This window comes from Pogoniulus pusillus, chromosome 5, assembly GCF_015220805.1.
Source record: "Pogoniulus pusillus isolate bPogPus1 chromosome 5, bPogPus1.pri, whole genome shotgun sequence".
Taxonomy (NCBI): domain Eukaryota; kingdom Metazoa; phylum Chordata; class Aves; order Piciformes; family Lybiidae; genus Pogoniulus; species Pogoniulus pusillus.
In genome coordinates this window covers 11,704,386-11,710,393 of record NC_087268.1, presented here as the reverse complement: position 1 = coordinate 11,710,393, position 6,008 = coordinate 11,704,386, and the positions used below count along the sequence as shown (strand labels likewise).

The 6,008-nt window shown below is 48.6% G+C and overlaps 7 non-coding genes across 7 annotated transcripts; 3 read left to right on the top strand and 4 right to left on the bottom strand.

The window, feature by feature from the left end:
• The first annotated feature begins 2,265 nt into the window (after window positions 1-2,265).
• Window positions 2,266-2,348, top strand: TRNAL-CAG (transfer RNA leucine (anticodon CAG)). The gene has a single exon. It is a non-coding gene; the product is annotated as a tRNA-Leu (tRNA).
• A 332-nt stretch (window positions 2,349-2,680) lies between these two features.
• On the top strand, window positions 2,681-2,754 carry TRNAI-AAU (transfer RNA isoleucine (anticodon AAU)). Its single transcript has one exon. It is a non-coding gene; the product is annotated as a tRNA-Ile (tRNA).
• A 425-nt stretch (window positions 2,755-3,179) lies between these two features.
• On the bottom strand, window positions 3,180-3,253 carry TRNAT-AGU (transfer RNA threonine (anticodon AGU)). The gene has a single exon. It is a non-coding gene; the product is annotated as a tRNA-Thr (tRNA).
• A 295-nt stretch (window positions 3,254-3,548) lies between these two features.
• On the bottom strand, window positions 3,549-3,630 carry TRNAS-AGA (transfer RNA serine (anticodon AGA)). The gene has a single exon. It is a non-coding gene; the product is annotated as a tRNA-Ser (tRNA).
• A 243-nt stretch (window positions 3,631-3,873) lies between these two features.
• TRNAI-AAU (transfer RNA isoleucine (anticodon AAU)) lies at window positions 3,874-3,947 on the top strand. The gene has a single exon. It is a non-coding gene; the product is annotated as a tRNA-Ile (tRNA).
• A 340-nt stretch (window positions 3,948-4,287) lies between these two features.
• On the bottom strand, window positions 4,288-4,359 carry TRNAH-GUG (transfer RNA histidin (anticodon GUG)). Its single transcript has one exon. It is a non-coding gene; the product is annotated as a tRNA-His (tRNA).
• A 147-nt stretch (window positions 4,360-4,506) lies between these two features.
• On the bottom strand, window positions 4,507-4,578 carry TRNAD-GUC (transfer RNA aspartic acid (anticodon GUC)). Its single transcript has one exon. It is a non-coding gene; the product is annotated as a tRNA-Asp (tRNA).
• Window positions 4,579-6,008: the final 1,430 nt, after the last annotated feature.

Below are 6,008 nucleotides of genomic sequence, written 5' to 3'. Positions count from 1 at the left end.
AATCACTCTCTCTGGGAAGAACTTCCTCCTGACATCCAGCCTATACTTTCCCTGGCACAACTTGAGACTGTGTCCCCTTGTTCTGTTGCTGGTTGTCTGGGAGAAGAGGCCAACCCCTACCTGGCTACAACCTCCCTTCAGGTAGTTGTAGACAGCAGTGAGGTCACCCCTGAGCCTCCTCCAGGCTAAACAACCCCCAGCTCTTTCAGCGTCTCCTCATAGGGTTTGTGTTCCAGGCCTCTCACCAGTTTTGTTGCCCTTCTCTGGACATGTTCCAGCACCTCAACATCTCTGTGGGACCTAGACAGGCTGAAGAATTAGGTGGGGGGAAATTTAATGAAATACAACAAAGACAAGTGTAGCATCTGGCTAAGAACAACCCTGTGGACTGGTATAAGCTGGGGACTGATCTGTTGGAGAGCAGTGCAGAGGAGAGGGACCCAGAGGTCCTGGTGGATAGAAGGGTGACCATGAGCCAGCTATATATCCTTGTGGCTAAGAAGGCTAGTGGTATCCTGGGGTGTATTAGAAGGACTGTGGTTAGTATGTTGGGAGAAGTTCTCCTCCCTCTATTTTGCTTGGCATACTGTGTCCAGTTCTGGGCCACTTAGTACAAGGATAGGGAACTGCTTGAAAGAGTCTGGCATAGAGCCACAAAGATGATGGAATGGACATCTCCCTTGTGAGGAAAGGCTGAGGCAGATGGGCCTCTAGCTTGGAGACTGAGGGGTGACCTCATTAATGTTTATAAATATGTGAAAGGCAAGTGTCAGGAGGACAGAACCAGGCTTTTCTCAGTGATGTTCAGTCACAGGACAAGGACCAATGGGTGTGAGCTGGAGCACAGGAGGTTCCATGTGAACATAAAGGAAAATTTTCATGGTGGGGGTGACAAAACACAAAGTGGCTATCCAGAAAGGTTGTAGAGTCTCCTCTGGAGATGCTCAAAACATGCCTGAACATGTTCCTATGTGACCCATCTAGCTGATCCTGTTCTGGCAGGGGAGTTGGAATAGATGATCATTTGAGGTCTCTTCCAACCCCTAACATTGTGTGCTTGTCTATTGATTACACTATTTCTCTGGGATTTGGCACAGCTTGCACAAGTTCAAAGACCTTAATGTGCTGTGGAAGAGTTTCTACTGCTCAGTGGTAGGGCATGATAAGCTAAGAGTGCTGATATGAAACTAGATGTTGGTTCATATAAATGTAGACTTGTTTCAGTTAAAGACCTCCAAGATAATCAAGTCTGTTACCCTAAGACCACCATGGCCATTAAACTATGTCCCAAAGTACCATGTCCACACCTTTCTTGAATGCCTCCAAGGATGCTGACTCCACCACCTCCCTGGGCAGCCTGTTCCAATGCCTGACCACTCTTGCAGGAAAGAAATTTTCCCTAATACCAAATACAAACCTCTCCAGCACAATTTCAGGCCATTTTGCTCTCTTGCTATGTGATACTAGGGAGAAGAGACTACTGTTGTATGATCATAGAATCACGGAATGGTAGGGGTTGGAAGTGACCTCTGGAGATCAAGTCTAACTGCCTTGCGAAAGCAGGGCAACTTTTCCATTCTCCCCCATGGAATCAGACAATTTGGTGCCCTCTTGTGGAAAGGAGAGATCTATTTGAAAATCAGTGGTTCCTGTTAGTACAACAGTGTCCTCGTGGACTATGGTACAGCTGTCAGTCTTTTTTTACCTGCCTTGGTATGATGTGGAAGCAAAGGTGTGGAATTATTCCAGTGTATTGCACAGAGCCACAATTTGGGGCAGAGGAAAGTAATTTGTGTTTTTTGTGTGCCTATGTCTATAAATTCAACCATGGTGGAAGTGTCGAGCAGCTCGAGTCTTCCTTGAGAATCTTATTCCTTGGGATCCAAGGAAGGCTCTGCAAGTCAGGCACTTTAACAAGAATCTCAGTTTGAGTAGCAGCAACATCCTGTTCATCTGCCTTGTTACACTGGTTTTCTGGAAAACAGAACTCCATAAAATAGGAATACTAAAATACTTTGTGTTGCCTACCTCCACCTGGGGCAGATGTTGCCCCAACGCCATTGTCCTTCCTTAGCCCTTGTCCTGCCACAGTAGCTTACTCTGCCGTAAGCCTCTGCTGTCCTTACGCGAAGCGCTTCCTCTCCCGCGTATGTGCGCAGTGCTGTTCGTAGGACGGGCGAGATGTAGGGTCAGGAAGTGTGGGGGCACTGGTGGACTAGTGCCGTGGCACAGCCGAATTGGGCCGACTGAGACATCCCACCAACAGTCAGGATGGCCGAGCGGTCTAAGGCGCTGCGTTCAGGTCGCAGTCTCCCCTGGAGGCGTGGGTTCGAATCCCACTCCTGACAAGTGGTTACTTTTTGTTTCTGCTTCTCAATGCCGTTTTTGAGGTTCTAGACATCCTGATCCAGTATGAAGTGTCCCTGCCCATGGCAGGGGGGTTGGAACTGGATGATCCTGTGGTCCCTTCCAGCACTGACTTAGTCTATGATTTCACGATAAAAGCGGGCGCGTGAGCACAAAGGAGCTGTTGTTTGGGTACTGCGGCAGGCGGAGGAGGAAGCTGCGTAGTGGACACGTGTAGTGCTCTCATACGTATGCGTCTGATCTTTTACGTGCTGACATCAGCACTCAAGCCATCACAATGTCCTAGTGGCGTTGTGAAAGGACACTGCAGAGTGGCCGGTTAGCTCAGTTGGTTAGAGCGTGGTGCTAATAACGCCAAGGTCGCGGGTTCGATCCCCGTACGGGCCAAGCGCTCTTTTTTTATCCCACTCTTTTGTTTTCTGGTCTGCTTAGTTATACCCAGCCACTCACAGCTTCCATTTTGTTGATAAACACAGCTCAGCAGTGCTGCTTCCTGTAGTGGAAGAGAAGCACAGAAGAAAGCTCTAAGAGTATAAAGTGGTCCTTGTGGAGTCACATCCAGTGCATTATGGTTCAGCTAGTATGCAAATTAAGCTGAAAAGCTGCTGCTGCGAGTTTGTCCTGACGAGCCGACAATGTTTCCTGAGGTGGAGGTGTTGTCTAGTGGGAGAAACTGATAAAAGTGAGGATACATTAAAAAGCGGTCCTGCCAAGAGAGCCTGGCTAGAGTCCTGTAGCTGCTGCAGGAGCGGATATTTTAGCCGAGGTCAGGATCCTTCAAAACAAGTAGGTGAAGACCCCATTAACGACGCAGGCACCGCTGGGATTCGAACCCAGGATCTCCTGTTTACTAGACAGGCGCTTTAACCAACTAAGCCACGGCGCCGTGAGAGCCGCCGCAGGCCCCGCCTCACCCTGCCCAAAAAGGCGGGAACACTACGGGGGCACCCAGTTCCTGCCGTTAGCCCTTCCCTACTGGTGGGACAACTGCCGTTAGGGGCGCCTACTGTGAGCTGCAACTGCCAGTAAGCACTTCAACGTTCTTTCATCTCCTTTTTTATTAGCGGCAAAACCTTTTACAATGTAAGAACAAGGAGGAGGAAAACAAAACAGCCCCCCAAACCTGTGAGGGCAGCAGGAGCACCAGCAGAAGGATATTCGGGATCACGAAAAGAAATAACCGTAGTCGGCAGGATTCGAACCTGCGCGGGGTGACCCCAATGGATTTCTAGTCCATCGCCTTAACCACTCGGCCACGACTACTGCTTTTGAGTGTACTTTGGTTTCCCGCCTTTTACAAGTTGCACGATCGTCATCCTGTTCCACCTTCCCTATTTGTGCAGCAGACATGGTGCCACCCTGCAGCTAGCACATTCTTATCCTGTCTCAAGTCACCACAGCTGGGCACAGGGACAGGGGAGGGATGTGATGTAGCAATACATATGTGACATCACGCGAAGCCACTGATAGGCTGCTGAATGATGCAGTGAAAATGCACCTACACAGGGCCGGTTAGCTCAGTTGGTTAGAGCGTGGTGCTAATAACGCCAAGGTCGCGGGTTCGATCCCCGTACGGGCCAGGAAGTGTTTCTTTTTATTTTCTCCTGTTTGTTAGTTTTGGTTTGGTCTTTTTTAAGACATCGTACACGTTATTCCCCCAGAGTGTCCTGCCAGAAAGTGCCCTTTGTAGTTCACGTGTTCCGGGAGCACTAAGAAGCAAAGACCTGCAGCAACAAACAGGGCAGAGCACTGTAGACTGCACTACAACCTCGGTCTAACACCCCCTTCTCATGCGTTGCACCCACTGGGAAGGAGCAATTTAGCACTGTCTCTGCTAAAATGCTCACGAGCACCGCCCGGGGCAGAAGCCAGTAGTTGTGGGGGTGAGGTGCTGTGTGGAATTACAATAAAATAAACTCCTGCCGTGACTCGGATTCGAACCGAGGTTGCTGCGGCCACAACGCAGAGTACTGACCACTATACGATCACGGCTACTCAACGCCCGGCGCCACTGGTGCACCCACAATAACATTTTACAGTTGCACCCATCCAGCCTTAGCACTGGCAGGGAGGTTCTACCAGAAAACCGGTGAGGAAAAAAATAACGACGGCACTAGGTTTGCAAAATGGCAGCGTTGACTCCCCGTCGGGGAATCGAACCCCGGTCTCCCGCGTGACAGGCGGGGATACTCACCACTATACTAACGAGGAGCGAGCTGTGAACATCCTGGCATGCAGCAGTCCAGAGGGTGGAAAAGCACATGAAGCAAATGGCGGATAGGGCAAGTGGCCTCAGGGAGATCTGCCGCACTGACGTGATCAAGGTACTCTGGGTTGCAAAGTGCACTGAGCTGAGCTCTTGCTATCTGCCAGGCTTAATTCCTTCTGAGTTTGAAAATGATGTTTGAACTGAGTCCTGATTCATGGAATGGTGGGGCTAAACTGGAACACACACACCCCCCACCCCAACCCAGCAACCTGTCGACTATTGAATCATAGAATGCATCAAGTTGGAAGGAACCTTTGAAGATCGTCCTGTACAACCTCCCTGCAGTCAGCAGGAACATCTCCAACGAGCTCAGGTTGCTCAGAGCCCTACTAAGGTTGACCTTGGATGTCTACAGGGATGGTGACTTATGGAAAATTGACCCCGCAACTCCAGGGAGTTACGAAGGAGGTATATTTATTACAGCACTAGGTACAGGGGGGTCACTGCACCTAACCTGCACACCCTACGCTGGCACAAGACGCTATTTATGTTACAAAAGCATACATACTCATGATAAAAGGTAAGGTTATTACAATTATTTCTTAGAATATTCATTAATATAGGTGTCCTCCTATTCTCCACTCCAGTTCTGCCCTCCAATGCTCTTCTGATGGTCATCTGAGATGAAGGCCAGTGGCCTTCCTCACAGGTTTCTTTTCACCTTTGGTCCAGTTTTGCAGCTGGCTTCCTTTATTTGCTTCATTAGTTTGTTCTGGTTCCTCTTTATAACAGCTATTCCTGCCTTCTTCGGTCAAAAAAAAATGCAAACCTTGACTTTCAAAGTGGCATATTGCAAGTGTCCAACTAATGGTTACAAATGCCTTTGCAAAGCTTAACATTTATGGTTACATATTATAACTGTTCAGTTAATTGCTACAAACATTTTCTTACTCCTTTATCGGAATGGGCATCTGGTCTTTGGGACCCTGTATTTGTGAAACTTAAGGGGCCCTTTACCAATATTCCTTGGTTTTATACTTTTCCCTTCATCAATGGGTCCTCAACCACATCTCTGGGCAACCTGTTCCAGTATTTCACCACTCTCATTATAAAGAACTTCCCCCTAATGTCCAACCTAAATCTACCCTGCACTAGTTTAAAACCATTGCCCCCAGTCCTATCCCTATATGCCCTTTTAAAAAGTCCTTCCCCCAGCTTTCCTGTAGGTCACTTCCAATACTGATACTACTCTCTGGCAATACATGAAGGACATGGCCATGATTTGATGGGTGGCTTACTGCATTCTGAACTTCAAAATACTTCTTCCAAGGCACACTGCTTTTTCTCTGGCTAGGAAGGCAGCTTAACCTCAGTCAGGTTGCTGAAGGCTACAAACTCTAGGGGGGAAAATGATGTTTGAGACTTAGTAGAA